This window comes from Marmota flaviventris, unplaced genomic scaffold (assembly GCF_047511675.1).
Source record: "Marmota flaviventris isolate mMarFla1 unplaced genomic scaffold, mMarFla1.hap1 Scaffold_83, whole genome shotgun sequence".
Classification (NCBI taxonomy): domain Eukaryota; kingdom Metazoa; phylum Chordata; class Mammalia; order Rodentia; family Sciuridae; genus Marmota; species Marmota flaviventris.
The window spans coordinates 322740-339938 of record NW_027288423.1 but is presented as its reverse complement, the minus strand read 5'-3'; the positions used below and the strand labels follow the sequence as shown (position 1 = coordinate 339938).

The 17199-nt window shown below is 37.7% G+C and overlaps 1 long non-coding RNA gene across 1 annotated transcript; it reads left to right on the top strand.

Moving 5' to 3' along the window:
- The first annotated feature begins 505 nt into the window (after positions 1–505).
- Positions 506–16985, top strand: LOC139704477 (uncharacterized). The gene is made up of 5 exons (XR_011706360.1): positions 506–533; positions 3159–3212; positions 4175–4269; positions 5413–5501; positions 16632–16985. It is a non-coding gene; the product is annotated as an uncharacterized lncRNA (long non-coding RNA).
- The last annotated feature ends 214 nt before the right edge of the window (positions 16986–17199 follow it).

Below are 17199 nucleotides of genomic sequence, written 5' to 3'. Positions count from 1 at the left end.
ATGGTTGGGGACGGCATGGCGGGCGGATGAGAGAAGAGAGAAGGTGGACGGCTGAGTGGACAAATGGGTGGGTAGACGGATGGATGGGTGGATGGACAGACAGATGGACTGATGGATGGCCAGGTGGACGGGGGTGAGTGGGTGAAGCAGTGGGTGTGTGACTGGGTCCATGTGGGTGGGGTGAAAGGGTGGACCTGGGGACGGACAGGAGGACAGGTGAGGGGCAAGAAACAGTATAAACTACAAACTGTATGATAACAAGCTTTGTGCCTGGCTATGGTTTTCCCTCCTGGCCATCGAATTCCTTAATTATCACCTAATATAGACCTGTGACACAAATCCCCTAGAAAAGCTTGTGTCATTTGGTGAGAGTACATTTGCTATCTGTTCCCTTGATTTGCCCACATTCTCATTGGATATTCTAATGTCACCAAGTAAACAAAAGACTTGTGCACACAGGACAGAGCATGGCTTGATCTTCATAGTGACTCCTTTTCTGTATTTACAGGAGGATTCAAGAGGATCCATAATTGGTATGTATCCTGACCTCACTCTCTTCCTGTTGCAAAATGTAGATGATGCCAAGGGTCAGAGAGTCTTCCTTCCTTTTGAGTGCAGAGTCTCAGTGATTCCACTACCTCCTTGAGAATGAGAAGTGAGGGGTTTGTGGTCTAAATTGATTAAAAAAAATCTATGGCCATTCTGCATATTTCCTTGAAGCACCTGTGTGAGTTGAGCAAAGTGGTTAGGTCAATGAGAGTTTTATACATGTGTCTCTGTGTGCATTCATGCAACATGATTCTGAGTGTGACTCTGAGTTCGTTTTTGCACATTTGTTTGTTTCTCTAGATATATACATGCCAACATGCCAATGTGCACATGTTTAAACAAAAAAAGCCATCTCCATTAGATCATGATATTGTATATGTGTAAATAGATCAAACTGTAAACTTTCCATGTGTGCAGTTCATTCCGCACCAATCCCTCAATTAACATGCAAAACATATCCCATCAATACCCAGAAAATTTTCACGACACTCTATAAAGAAAAAGCTCCATTTCATTCCTCTCACTGCACCAGTAGCAACTTCATTTAATAGCAAACCTCACCTGTCAGTAGGTCCTATATTTAATCAGTGCATGTGATTGTTCACAACACTTCACTCATGAAAATTTTTCACGTTCATATACATTTTTTGTGAGAGGTGTCAGAATTCATCTTCCAATCCCCATTCTAGGCACAAGTTTCTGGACAGGGCCAATCCTTAACAGTGACCCTCAGGTCCAACAATGCACTATGCTCACTTATGGTGGGCATCTGAGACAGAGGAGATGCACAGGCCAGAGATTACTGTAGCTAAGGAAGGTCTTACTTTGCATGTTCCAACTGACACTGAAAGCTACCTTATTGGGTCTTTTTGTAGACACTACTTTGTAGAAACATGTTTTAACTGGATGGATTTTCATGGGTCCTGATCAGCACAATTGCAGCTCATCTAGTTACAGAGCAAAAGGTGGGCTCTAGTGAAGGTCCAGCTCAGCACAGCAGTGGTGTCCGATCCCTAGTTTAGGTCTGTGCTGCCCCCTGTGTGGCCTGCAGGATATCACATTGACAGTATATATGATAGGTCTTCATACAGTCAGTCTCAAATGCTGTCTAGGTCCTTCTATTCATACATACATGGATACTGACACTGACTGGTCACTGTGAGGGTAGAACCACTGTGGTCATCATTCCTTCTCATCCCTGAACTCCCCCCTGGGCAGAGTGTCTTCATCTTAGTCCATGACATCATTTGATAAATGCAGCTGTGTGCTAAGATCTCACTTGTTCAACATGTGGGGCTCTACAATGAACCATGTATCCACCTGGGATCTGACCAGGACCAGCCAGAATCAGTAGGGAAGTTAAGAAGATAGCATTGTGTCCAAGCATTTCACACACATTTCTTATGAGCTCTAGGTGGGATGTGCTTGACTTTGAGGGGAGCCATCTGGATCTTAATGTTGACTTTGTTTATGTCGATTCCTCAGGCCCTCAGAGAGTTCCTGGCACTTTTCACTTTTGCATGACACCACAGTCTACTTATAAATCAGGAGTATGAGGAGTGAGAACATGCTAACAATCTGACTCCACAGTCTACTTATAAATGAGGAGTATGAGGAGTGAGAACATGCTAGCAAACTGCTGTCCAAGGAAACCCAGGGGAAGGAAATTCTTGTCTGCTTCATCTTTGAACTCCTGGTCTTGGCCATCCAAAATAACATTATTTTTAATTTTATTTTAATTTTAATACGAAACTTTCAAAGTGGCCAGTAGACCCATGTGCATAAAGCAGAGAACATTGCCATTCTCTTCTGGGCCGCTGCTCTGATGATGGCACAGTGTATGTTCTGTGAGTTTATATTCCTGAAACTGTTGGCATCACAGTTTGCATGTCAGCTTGGTCTGTTTCAATGAGAGAGGGATAATGTTCCAATGGAAGAAAGTAGTTAAAATTTGACTCCTTACAGCTTCACTCTCTCATTAGAAGGTTTGCAATTGTTTGCAGCATGCTGTTTGAGGCCTCTGACTCCCCAGAACTCAGAGAGTGTCTGAGAACCCAGAACAGAGATGAAGATGATCCTGATTATTAATATTAGTATCACTATATTTTTCTTTCCAATAACGAAACCCAGAAATTGAATAAATTATACAGGTGGGTGTGTTTAGCTTACAGTTCTGGAGATACAAGAGCATGGCACTGGCAAACACTTGGCTTTAGTGAATACTCTCTTAGATGCATTGCATGATTGGTGGTGTCAGCATGGATGCAGGTGCAGGAGAGAGACATCACATTGGGAGACACGAAGCCAGCAGGGATCAGTTGATTCATTTGCTCTTCTTATATAACAGGATCTAACAAGGGTTTGAGAAATCTATATTCTTACTTCTGACTCTCATACCATCAAATGTCCTCAACACCTCCAAGCAGACCCTTCCTCACACAGATTTCACAAATCTCATCGTGGCCATACTGAGGACCAAGCCTCAATCACACAATTCAGTGTGGGATAAAAAAACATCCAACCCTAGCAACCATCATAAGCTTAGTTGTGTAGAAGAAAGAATGAGTCAATCTTAAGTAACTCTGTTGATGGTGTCTGTGTCTCTAAAGGTTGGACATGGAGCAAAGATTATGATTCAAGCTGTGACGAGGAAGAGCCTGCAGGTAGGAACAGCCCTTTGGGTATGACAAAATGGGAAAGGTTTCATGGTAAGATTTGAGTTCACCTACTCATGTGGGAAATGAGGAATGGGAATAAAATAGAAAAAAAAAACAGAAATATGTATTATTTTCATAAAAGAAGAGTTAGTAGACCTTCTGACATCCTGTTCATAAGAAGACAACTTTTGCTTTGCCAGGTAAACACAATCTTCCATGTTAAGTCCCATTCTGTCCTAAATTTGCCTCTAATAAACATCAAGTAGCTTGGCTTTCATTATTGATTATTTTTTGGCATTGTGCATGAAAGAAATAAGATCTGCACTTTAGGTTTGACCCACAATGGAAAGAATCTAGTGGGGCGTACTTTCTTAGAAGCACTTTGCAAACCTGTAATTGAAGCTCTCACTAGTGATAAGCAGTGAGTAAGAAGTCACAATTACCCTCTGATTGTTATCCTTTTAGAGCAGCACTTTCTCTTCTGTGTTTTGTCTATTTCTGGTTGAAAATGAACTCCCAAATGTGGGCAACTTAAAGAAAATTGTTTATGTGCTCCCTGGACAAGCCACTGTGTTCTCCTGTAAAATAGTGGGGAGAAGTTCCTCCTTGAACATGTTTCTAACCTCCAGTCTTCGTCTAATTTCCAAGCCCTGGGACTAGGAGGAAAATCTGAATTTGCTTGTATTTAGAGGCCTAAGTCCAGAAAATCAGGGAGACTGTGGCTGCCTCTTGGAGGAACAGGATGACACAGAATCCCTACCAAGTACAATGGCAGAATGTGAACTGGAAAAGAGCTCTTGGGATGCTAGATCTATTTCTCATTGCAGAGGTGAGGTGATGGAGGCCAGGAGACAGGAATGCAGACGAGAAAAAGAATGGAGAGCTTTGACTGTGGGTTCTAGAACACCAGGAACAGGAGTAACTTAAGTTCTCACCTTGACTTTAACTCTGCCTTTCCTTTTTCTAAGGCCACATCATCACCATCACGGCCATGGTCCACAGAGAAAACATAGAAAGTGATTCAGAGGATGAGAAGGAGGAAAAAAGGACAAGAAATCTGCAAGTAATTGATTTTCTATTGGTTTCTCTTAATTATTCTTATGTAAAGACTCTGTAGATTTTCCATGTTTCATCTTTCCCACATTTTATGACTTTTCTAAAGGTGCTTTCCTCATCCAGATCTTTGAGGTCCTTGGACCTTCAATGTCTGTTCAATCTCTCTGCACTAACATTCTTAGTCTTTCCCTACTTTTTTTTTTTTTTTTTACCACAGGCAACACCACTGAATCATGCTGAGTAATACTGCATACCCATACACTGAGTTTGAGTTGTAGGGAGCATCAGAAATACTGAGTTGTTGCCTGATACATGAGACACAAACAATCTGGTTCTGTTTTACCGACCACTGAATAGCTGGGTTCTCCTGCCTTTCTGGCTCTGAGCATGCATGAATGTATCCTTCCTTTCCTAGGTCAAGATTACACAATTGGAATGTAGGTCCCCTAACATGAATTGTTTCCAGGGGCCCTCTCCTGTTTTAATATGTGGGCTCAATGCAACAAAGGCAATAAAGCAGTTTAGGAAGAGGAAATGTGAGTCTGGAAAGAATGGGAAGGAGAGCAGAGGTCAAATCAGTCCACATATTCTCCTTTGCTTTCTTAAGTTTCTTTGTTGCACTTTGTTGCAATCCATAAGAATCAATTAGAACACTGAAGGTTCCATAGTTGCATGTGACCATGGCCATGCAAGGGAAGGTACAATTTGGTTAAAATCAGTGCAGGAAGCTCTCTGAGGAATGGCACTACAGAGGGTATGGCTGGAGGAGCCAGGGTCCTTGCTCCACCCTGTGTCATCACAGATGCTGCTCTTCAGGGTCCCAGATGTATGCTACTCAGCCTTTACACCCAAATGTCCTAGAGAATTCTTCCCATTGCCTCATGTTCACTCTCTAGGGAAGCAGCCTCAGAAGGTTCTGAAGGTGAATATCCATGAGAATTTCCTCCTGAGGACATTCATAGACACTCCTCCCACAGACAACACCCTCAGCTGAGGGCAGCATACCAGCCTCAGTGCTCCCTGCCCAGACCACAGGAGAGATCAGGGCCCAAGTTCATCTTGCATTTCCTGAGGACAATTGTGGTCCTGGCCACTCTCTGTGGCCATTAACTCATGCCAAGTGACCTTTTTACCTTGTTCTGTTTTATAGACCCCATAAGACACCTGGGAGAGCAGAGATTTTGGCCCTGGGACACAGGAGAGATGATACCTGCAGTGCACAGCAGCTGAAATTAACCTGTAAGACTCGGAGGAGGAGCTTGTTTTTCGTTTCCAAAGACATAACTGTCTATATTGTATGGAACTTGCAGACTTATATGTTCTTTGTTTAATAATTTTAATATTAGTAATTCATGTTAAATTTTTATATTAAATTATATTTACTTGGTAACAGTTGCTTTTTAAATTCATTCTGTAAAATAAAACACACTTGGGAAAAGAGGTGGGAGGGAAAGTGAGGGAGAAGTGGAATTGCACAGAAGATGGAAGGAGACCCTCATTGTTATACAGAATACATGTATGATGATGTGAGGGAAAAAAAGAAGTGTGTCACATTAGATTGGGTAGAGAGAACTGATGGGAGGGGAGGGGAGGGGAAGGAGGGAAAGGAAGGTCAGCAGAATAAAATAGACATTAGTATTGCTGTATGTATATACATGACTGCATGACCAATGTGATTCTGCAACCTGCACACTCAGAAAAATGAGAAATTATACCCCATCTTATTCAAAAATATGATATGTCAAGATCATTGTACTGTCATGTTTAACTAATTAAAACAAATTTTAAAAACACACACACTAAAAGAGGAATATGTTCCTGAGGCAGATCTTGATGAATTATAAAGATTTTACCTGGTAACTTCCATCACCATCACTCCTCTCCTCTCATGCCCCTCAGTTTGCTTTTTTGGTTGTTTTTTAGATTCGTATTATAACATTCACTAAATTATTGATGTGGGTGAATGGATGCAATAAAGAAACAAATAATTAAATTACAAGCTAAGTTAAATCCCAACTAAATTTCATAAGTGTTTAATTAATTTATCCATTCATTAGCTAACTGTATCTCAAGTCAAAACACCCAATATAAGAAATGGCTGGGAAACAATTGGCAATATCCATTTATGAAAAATTGTGGTTTTACATTTTATATCCTTTTTTCAATTAAGAACAATATTTTTTGTAATACATCACATACATATAAAACAAGTTGGAAAACATACATTACAAACTTGTAAAGATGGCTTTAAATACATTAACTGACATGTTTCTCATTGGAAATAGGTTGCTTGCTGTATATATATAGTGCATGAAAAATACTGATATAATAAAGTCTAGACAAAATATAAATGTCTGCTCTATGGTAACATATGAACATCACTCTAATCTAACCATGCTAAAAGTTACATAATACTGTAAAAAATGTCTTAAAAACTATATACTTTAATAAGAAATAAATTCAATAAAGAAAGATAATACAGGGACTGGGGTTGTGGCTTAGTAGTAGAGTACTTACCTCACACATGTGAGGCCATGGGTTTGATCCTAAGCACCACACGTAATAAACAAAATATATAAAGGCATTGAGTCCACTTACAACTAAAAACATTTTTTTAAAAAAAGAATGATGGTGTTGGGTTGTAGCTCGATGGTAGAGCACTCGCCTCACATATGTGAAGCACTGGGTTTGATTCTCAGCACCTCATATAAATAAATAAAGGTCCATTGATAATTTATATATATATGAAAAAAGAATGATAATACTGAGAACCAAGGCATTCAGATTTCAAAATTCATGCTTCTTTTCAGGTGATACAATATTTTGTCAACTAAGTTTTCAAAATTTGTTCAAAGCCAACATTACTCATATATGTTACACATCTATTATTTCATAAATTTACTTTCCTCATAAAAGACCTTTGATAAACATCCAAAATATTCAGGTTAATTATATTTGAAATGGAGCTGAAAGAAATACTAGTATCAAATAAATATATTTGAAATGGAGCTGAAAGAAATACTGGTATGGTTTTTCACTGTGACCTCAAGCATTTAAGTATTACAAGTTATTCAACCAACACAACAAAGTTAAAATCATAATGGCACAGCATGCATTGTAAATAAATCAAAACAACAGAATGTGTAACACAAAGACAGAGCAGTGGCACATTAAAGGAGAACTAGCTGAATACAAATAATTGACTACTGCAGAGCATAAAATTAAAACAGTTCAAGTGAGACAAGGTGATGGAGAGGTCACCATGAAGGTGCCAACTGATGATTCTGCTGACCACTGTTGTCCAGAATGGAAATTAAAAAATCATATTTGTAAAAACTTTGATAGGTATAAAATTATCTCCAGTATTAAAAAAATAAATAAAGATTTCCAATGCATCTGCCTTCTCTGAATAGAATAAAGCTCTAAGTTTGTCTGTCAACTGGTGTTTCGATCACACATAATTTTTACCTCTGAATTTTTTGGGTTGACATTGATGACTGTAACAACCAAAATTAGTCCATGATGACATGTTTTTAAAAACTTTTTAAAAACTTACTACTCAGATATTATAACAGTTATCAATTTTTTTACAGTATCAAATTTGGCAAATTTGCATTAAGGTCATGTGGCACACAACATGTAATTCAAAGCCACAACTCATTTGTCCCTGTGATATCTTCTTTCACAGACACACTCACACACACACACACACACACAAACACATTTCTTCATCAGCAGTCTTGTATAGTAAAAGTGTCTAGTTTTTGTTCATTTTTAATGCAATACACTTCTATCTACAATTTCATTACATGCATACAGCAAAAAGGAAATTATGGGTTTTACATCCTTCATGATAATTCTATATACAGGGAGGTTTAAAAGAGTACTTCAACAGTTTGCCTAGTAATGTGACACAGAATGATTGTATCTTGTTCTCAAAATTTTAATAAGGAGGTATAAAATACAGGTTCAATAATTTTAAATCAAGTATCCATCTTTTAAAAAATAGTGTTGCAGCATTGTTCTTTGCATTACTTTTAAAACTTTTTAAGTTTTTCTCTCATGGCACAATCTTCTAATACTTCATATATGAGAGGAAATTTTTTTTAAAAAATGCAACTTCTGCCCTTGGAAGGGCTCTGTAGTGAGAATGGCATATGAATTTTTTATTGATTTTATATATTTACATATATACAACAGTGGAATGTATTCCAATTCTTATTACACATATAGAGCACAGTTTTTCATACCTTTGTATATTAAGTATGTTCACACTAATTCATGCCTTAACACAATTACTTTCTGGGGTTTTTTTGCATTACAATTCTTATCCCACATATATACCACAATTTTTTCATATCTCAGGTTGCATATAAAGTATGTTGACCCCCAATTCAAGTCTTCATACATGTACTTTAAATAATGATGCCCATCACATTCCACCATCCTTTCTAATCCCCTGCCCCTCCCTTTACCTTCCACTCTTCTTTCCTATCTAGAATTCATCTAATCATCCCATGCTCCCCCTCCCTATCCCACTATGAGTCAGCCTCCTTGTATCAGAGAAAACATTTGGCATTTTTTTGGTGGATTGGCTAATTTCACTTAGCATTATCTTCTCCAATGCCATTCATTTACCTGCAAATGCCATGATTTTATTCTCTCTTATTGCTGAATAAAATTCTATTGTGTATATGTGCCACATTTTTAAATCCATTCATCCACTGAAGGGCATCTAGGTTGGCTCCACTGTTTAGCTATTGTGAATTGTGCTGCTATAAACATTGATGTGGCTGTGTCCCTGTTGTATGCTGTTTTTAATTCCTTTGGGTATAGTCCAAGGAGAAGGGATACCTGAGTCAAATGGTGGTTCCATTCCCAGATTTCCAAAGAATCTCCATACTGCTTTCCATATTGGCTGCACCAATTTGCAGTCCAACCAGGAATGTATGAGTGTAGATTTTTCTCCACATCCTCGCCAACATTTTTGTTGTTTGTCTTCATAATAGCTGTCATTCTGACTGGAGTGAGATAATAACTTAGAGTAGTTTTTTTTTAGAGAGAGAGAGAGAGAGAGAGAGAGAGAGAGAGAGAATGAATTTATATATATATATATATATATATATATATATTTTTTTTTTTTTTTTTTTTCCAGTGGACACAACATCTTTGTTTGTTTGTGGTGCTGAGAATCGAACCCAGGCCGCACGCATGCCAGGCGAGCGTGCTACCGCTTGAGCCACATCCCCAGCCCAAACGTAAAGAAGTTTTGATTGGCATTTCTCTAATTGCTATAGATGATGAGCAATTTCTTGATTGATTGTATATCCTCTTCTGAGAAGTGTTTTTTGAAGTCCTTGGCCCATGTGTTGATTGGGTTTTTTGAGTTTTTGTTTTGTTTTTTTGTGCTTAGCTTTTTGAGTTCTTTATATATCCTAGAGATTAGTGTTCCATCTGATGTGTGAGGGGTAAAAATTTGCTCCCAGGATGTAAGCTCTCTGTTCACCTCACAGATTGTTTCTTTTGCTTCAAGAGACTTTTTGGTTTGATTCTATCCTATATATTGATTCTTGCTTTAAATTTTTGTGCTATAGGAGTCTTATTAAGGAAGTTGGGCCTAATCCCACATGATGAAGATTAGGGCCTATTTTTTATTCTATTAGGCACAGAGTTTCAGGTTTCATTCCTAGGTTCTTGATCCATTTTGAGTTTAGTCTTGTGCAGGTAAAAGATAAGGGTTTAATTTCATATTGTTGCATATGGGTTTCCAGTTTTCCTAGTACCATTTTTTGAAGATGCTCTCTTTTCTCCAGTGCATGTTTTTGGCTCCTTTTTTAAATATAAGATAATTGTAATTTGGGGGGTTACTCTCTGTGTCCTCTATTCTCTATCATTGGTCTACAAGACTGATTTGGTGTGAATAGCATGCTGTTTTTGATACTATTGCTCTGTAGTATAGTTTAAGGTCTGGTATAGTGATGCCACCTGCTTCACTTATCCTGCTAAGAATTGCTTTAGCTATTCTGAGTCTCTTATTTTTCCATATGAATTTCATGATTGCTTTTTCTATTTCTATGAGGAATGCCATTGGAATTTTGATGAGAAATGCATTAAATATGTATAGTGCTTTTGGTAGTATAGTCATTTTGATAATATTAATTCTGCCTAACCAAGAACAAGGTAGATCTTTCCATCTTCTAAGGTCTTCTTTGATTTCTCTCTTTAGGCTTCTGTAGTTTTTATTATACAGATCTTTCACCTCTTTTGTTAAGCTGATTCCCAATTATCTTATTTTTTAGGTTATTGTGAATGGGGTAGTTTTCCTCATTTCCTTCTCAGAGGATTTGTCACTGATATACAGAAATGCCTTTGATTTATGGGTTTTGATTTTATATACTGCTACTTTGATGAATTCAATTACTAGTTCTAGAAATTTTCTGGTGGAGTTTTGGGGGTCTTCTAGGTATAGAATCATATTGTCAGCAAATAGTGCTAATTTAAGTTCTTCTTTTCCTATGTGTATTACTTTAATTTCTTTCATCTGTCTAATTGCTCTGGCCAATGTTTCAAGAACTATGTTGAATAGAAGTGGTGAGAGAGGGCATTCCTGTCTTGTTCCAGATTTTAGAGGGAATGCGTTCAACTTTTGTCTGTTTAGAATGATGTTGGCCTGAGGATTAGCATAGATAGCCTTTAAAACGTTGAGATATGTTCCTGTTATCCCTAGTTTTTCTAGTGTTTTAAACTTAACTGGATGTTGTATTTTGTCAAATGCTTTTTCTGTGTCTATTGTGGTGACCATATGATTTTTACCTTTAAGTCTATTGATGTGGTGAGTTATATTTTTTGATTTCTGTATGTTGAACCAAACTTGCATCCCTGGGATGAATCCCACTTGATCATGGTGCACAAATTTTTTGTATTAGATTTGCCAGAATTTTATTGAGAAATTTGCATCTATGTTCATTAGACATATTGGTCTAAAGTTTTCTTTTTTGATGTGTCTTTGCCTGGTTTGGAGATCAGGGTGATATTGGCGTCATAAAATGAGTTTGGAATGACTGCCTATTTTACTATATCCTGAAATAAATTGAAGAGTGTTGGTATTAGTTCTTCTTTAAAGGACTTGTAGAACTCACCTGTGTAAACATCCGGTCCTGGGCTTTTCGTGGTTGGTAAGCCTCTGATGGCGTCTTTTGTTTTCTCACTTGATATTTGTCTGTTTAAATTGTTTATATCTTCCTGACTCAATCTGGGAAGATCATATGACTTAAGAAATCTGTCAATGCCTTCAATGCCTTCGATTTTATTGGAGTTTAAGATTTCAAAATAATTTCTAATGATCCTCTGTATTTCTGTAGTGTCAGTTTTGATATTACCTTTTTCATCACGTATGCTGGTAATTTGAGCTCTCTCTTCTCTTCATTAGCGTGGCTAAGGGTCTATCAATTTTATTTATTTTTTCAAAGAACCAACTTTTTGTTTTGTCAATTTTTATATTGTTCCTTTTTTTATTTCATTGATTCCAGCTCTAATTTTAATTATTTCTTGTCTTCTTCTGCTTTTGCTACTGATTTGTCCTTCTTTTCCTAGGTCTTTGAGATGTAGGGTGAGGTCATATATTTTTTGACTTTTTTTAAAGAAATAAAGTCCATGCAATGAATTTTCCTTTTAGCATTGCTTTCATAGTGTCCCAGAGATTTTGATATGTTGTGTCTATGTTCTCATTTACTTATAAGAATTTTTTAATCTCCTCTGTGATGTCTTCTGGAACCCATTGTTCATTAAGTAGCATATTGTTTAGGCTCCAAGTGATGGAGAATTTTTTTTTTTTATTTTGTTGTTGATTTCCAATTTCATTCCATTATGATCCAATAAAATGCATGGTAGTATCTCTAACTTTTTGTATTTGCTAAGAGTTGCTTTGTGGCACATTATATGGTCTATTTTAGAGAAGGATCCATGTGCTGCTGAGAGGAAAGTGTATGCACTTGGTGCTATATATGTCAGATAAGTCTAAGTTATTGATTGTGTTATTTAGTTCTATAGTTTCTTAATTCAACTTATGTTTGGAAGATCTATCTAGTGATGAGAGAGGTCTGATAAAGTCAACCAAGATTATTGTGTTGTGGTCAATTTGACTCTTGAACTTGAAAAGAGTTTGTTTGATGATCATATCTGCACCAACGTTTGGGGCAAATATATTTATGATTGCTATGGTTTATTGGTGTAGGATTCCTTGAGCAGTATGTAATGTCAATCTTTATCCATTTTGATTAATTTTGACTTGAAGTCTACTTTATTTGATATGAGTATAGAAACCCCTGCTTCCTTACACAGTCCATGTGAGTGGTATGATTTTTCCAAACCTATTACTTTCAGTTTGTATATGTCTTTTCATATCAGATGAGTTACCTTCAGGCAGCATATTGTTGGGTCTTTTATTTTATCCAATCTGCAACCCATATCTTTTTGTTGTTGTTGAGTATAAGCCATTAACATTTAGGGTTACTATTGAGACATGGTTTGTATTTCCAGCCATATTTGTTTATTTCTGTTATTTAACTTGACTTGGTTTTCCTCTTTGATTAGTTTTTTTCCTTTACTGCATACCTCCCTCTGTTGATTTTCATTGCTGTTTTTCATTTCCTCTTCATGAAATATTTTGCCAAGGATGTTTTGTAGCACCAGTTGTCTAGTTATAAATACTTTTAACTTTTGTTTATCATGGAAGGTTTCTATTTCATTTTCAAATCTAAAGCTTAATTTTGCTGGATACAAGATTCTTGATTGGCACCAATTATCTTACAGAGCTTGATATATGTTGTTCCAGGATCTTCTAGCTTTCAGGGTCTGGGTTGAAAAATCTGCCATTATTCCAATTGGTTTTCCCCTATATGTAGTCTTATTCCTTTTTCTCGTGGCTTTTAAAATTCTCTCCTTATTCTGTATGTTGGGATTTTCATTATACTGTGCCTTGATGTGGATCTGTTGTGATTTTGTACGTTTGGCATCCTGTAGGCTTCTTGAATTTGGATTTCCAATTTATTCCTCATGTTTGGAAAGATTTCTGGTATTATTTCATTGAATAGATTGTATATTCCTGTGATTTGGTCCTCTATGCCTTCTTCTATCCCAATAACTCTTAAATTTTAGCTCTTAAATAACTCTGAAATTTTAAAAAATTGTTTTTTGGACTTTTGTTCTTTGCATTACTTTTAAAACATCTTCTTAAGTTTTTCTCTCATGGCATAATCTTCGTATACTTCAGATATGAGAGGAAATGTATTTTTAAAAACACACCTCTGCCCTTGGAGGGCACTGTAGTGACTGAACAGTACATGAAATTTGAATACTTTTCAAATCACTTCACCAATGACTTGCCTGACCGAGTTCATGAATGTTGCATCAGCACACAGTTCATTCAGAGAGGAGTGTGACTTTGCTATGAGAAGAAAAGTTTCCTAGAAGTCTTTCACTGTTACTCCCTCTGTCACTGTGTAGTCAAGGGCCATATGTCTCCCATGGAAGCCTTCCTACCAGGCTCTTGGGGTAGACATTGAAAGATGATCAGTGCTTGGAATGATTTGGTCCCTAATACCTTACTATTATTCAGTACAGGTTCTAGAACCACTTTCATCCACACAGGGGTGGAGTTGGTGGACAAAAAGCTGAGCTGGAAGACAATGTTTTATTTGTATTTTGTTTGTCTAGATGGTAAGACAAATGAACAAACAAGTCCCTCATCTTGCTGCACTGAGCACAGGCAAGCAAAGGCAATGATCACTTAAGTGATCAGCAGGCAGGCTGGTCAGGTCATTATTGGGCAAAGAGTTCAGAGATAGAAGTTCATAGGTTAGTTGACAGTGTCAGCTCCACCTTCAGTCACAATCCTTTGGAAAGGATGGACACACATATTGTGCCTTCAAACTTTAGTAGACACTGCACCTCATACACCATTGGGTTCAAAGGATACTCAAGGACTGAAGTGGCTGATGCCAATGTGTAAGGTATTTGTAGGGTGTGTAGATCAACCCAGCCTCTGGCCCTGGAGGGACAATCACAGCAGTAGTGTGAGGAGTTCCTTTTGGCATGACAGAGGTCTGTATTTGTCTGATCAAAGGCATTATGGTAGGGTCAGCTAGAGAAGAGTACTCAGGGTCACTGGTATGTGCAGCCCCTCTTTACTGAGGGTAATTCTGGCAATTAGGGATTTGGTGCCAAATAAGGTACTTTGCTCAAGACAGAGCTAACACTCAGTGTACTCCAGCATTTCCTGCTGACTGAAGATAGATATTTTCTAGATTGTCCAATGTATCTTAATCCGTCTACTGATTTGTGACTTTAAAGAGAGAAACTTATAACATGAGTAGCTTTTTATTAAGTGTGTATATAGGTAGAAGAATGATACATAATTTTAACATTTTGCTTTATTTTTAATATCATTTCCCCCCTTAACATCTGCATTTTGTGTGTGTGTTGCTAAGGTTGTAACCCAGTACCCTGCACACTATGCATACATGCTTTCCCATTGAATTGTACCACCAGTCCAAAATTTTAACTTTAGATTGATCAGTTTTATGCCTTCATGTCCAATGTTATTTTTCCCATGGTTGAATTTAGGTAGACCTTTCTGTTGCTCTTAACAATACTAAAAGTGGACACAAATATGGATTCTTTGAAGATTGCTTTGGTAAAGTAATTGGTTATTCAAATCCACAGTCTTATCAAGTTAATACTACTTGTGTAGAATAAAAATTAAGATAAAATATGCCAATAAATAAGCAAACAAATAAATAAATAAACCCTCAATTGAGGACCCATTACAGTTTTTAAAAATCTTTAATTGGGACACATAAACCTCACTTAGGAGATATTCATTCTTTTCAATATCACCTAATTTTATTTTGCTTTCTTCTCATGTGAAAATCTCAGAATGAAAAATTAAAATCTTTTAAAAAATTTTCTCCAGTTCTTGAAGAAAAACATTATAAATGATGCATACATCTGAAATAAAACATGAGAAAATAATGATTGATAATGCTGAAAGTGGAGTTTTGAGATGAACCAAAATTTCTCAGTTTGCCAATTGCATCTGGATGCTTGTCTCATAAATTTTGAAGAAAAAAATCTATTTAAGCAAGAAGAAATAGAACTCCCATCATGTGGTATGAGGAATGATACCAGAAGGAAAAAAAAAAAAAAAAAACTCATTTTAGTGTGCCATCTTAGAAGTTTCCTGATGGTTTTGGGCAGAACATGGAGCAAAATGCATTTAGAATAGGCTTTGGAAAAGGCATCCTGACTACCATATGGGTTCACTTTCATCCTTTCAGTGACCATCCTTTTTTCTTCAAAAAGGAATTTGTTGAAGGTGTTCCCACAAGTGGGTTTCAAGGTCTTTTACATTTGAAAAAAGCCTTGATGGTGCCAATTAATATATCTTTCAGTTAGACTCCAGGTGTTGTTGAGTGAGGCCCATTGTCCTGATTACATGGTCATTATAATATCTATTCTATTTTATACTTATTCACTGTGAACAGAGAATCCTATTTTTGGATATGTGAACAGAGAGATAGAAAACTAGGGTTTTATTCTGAGACCTATGGAGAGCTCAGCTGAAGTTCTGGATTTCAGAATTTTGTTCTGGATTTGAGATACTGCTTCCCCTACATTTAAAAATCTCAGGACTCATGAAGAGAATGAGTTAAAAGACAGCATCATCAAATTAATGAGACCCTAAGAAACTCAAAGGGACCCTGTCTCTAAATAAAAATATAAAAAAGGGGTGGGGATGGGAATCAGTGGATGAATGCCTCTGGGTTGAATTTCTGGTACCAAAAAGAAAACAACACACACACACACACACACACTCACTCACACACAAAAAAATAAATTAAATAAATAAACAAACAAACCCTCGTGAGTAACAAGCCCTAAATCAGCAGCCCCTCTCATTCAGGAGTACAAAAAATGGATTTGGGGTTCTCTCCTGATAATTATTCCAGTCTTCACCACACAATCTGGGACATGCTGGACTCATGGCACATGGATGCTCACAAAGGGCTTCAGAAAGTAGCTGAAAACACCATACAATTATGGAAAAAAATGCCCAGGTTTTCAACTGCCAATCTAAGCCTCGCTAGACTAGTCAGAGGGAGGTGAAGGCTAAGCTTCCACAGAGTGACCCTGTGGCCACAAGACTCTGGAGAGGACCATGAGTAGTCACTAGCCACAACTCCCAGTTTCCACCATTGCCACTCCTGTCAGCTTTAAGCCACCTTCCTACCCAGTCTCAAGGTAGCAAGGCACACTTACCATTTCCTGGCTTTCAGGGTTCTCAGCGTTCTCCCTGTGGTTTGTTTTCAGATTCTGCATAGCAGAGACACCTGAGCTCCAGATCCAGGACAGAAGCCTACAAAAAGATTGAAAAAATGGCGGGCTCCAGACACCAAGGGAACAGAAGATTGTGGAAGTCCTTACCCTCATCACCGGCTGCCTGAGGATTGGACAGTTCTCACCTAAGAGACTGATTGGTCAAGGCTTCAGGCATTGCCTCCAACCTGAGCCAAATGGGCACAAAATCAAAGTCTGAATGACAGGCTGCTCCATTGTCATTGTTAACCAACTACAGATCAGGGCTGAAAATATAGCTTAGTCAGTAGAGTGCTTGTTTTGCTGATATAAGGCCATGGATTCAATCCCTTGTACTACACGCATACACTCCCCACCCCCCCCCCAAAAAAAAAAAAAAAAAAAAAGATTAAGTAAAGGACTTTGGAAACTAGGGTTATGGATCATTGGTAGAGAACTTCCCTAGCATGTGTGAGGTACTGGGTTGAACACCCAGCACCGCATTAAAAAGCCACCCTAGAGGGGATGTGGCTCAAGCGATAGTGCACTCGCCGGGCATGCGGGCAGCCCAGGTTGGATCCTC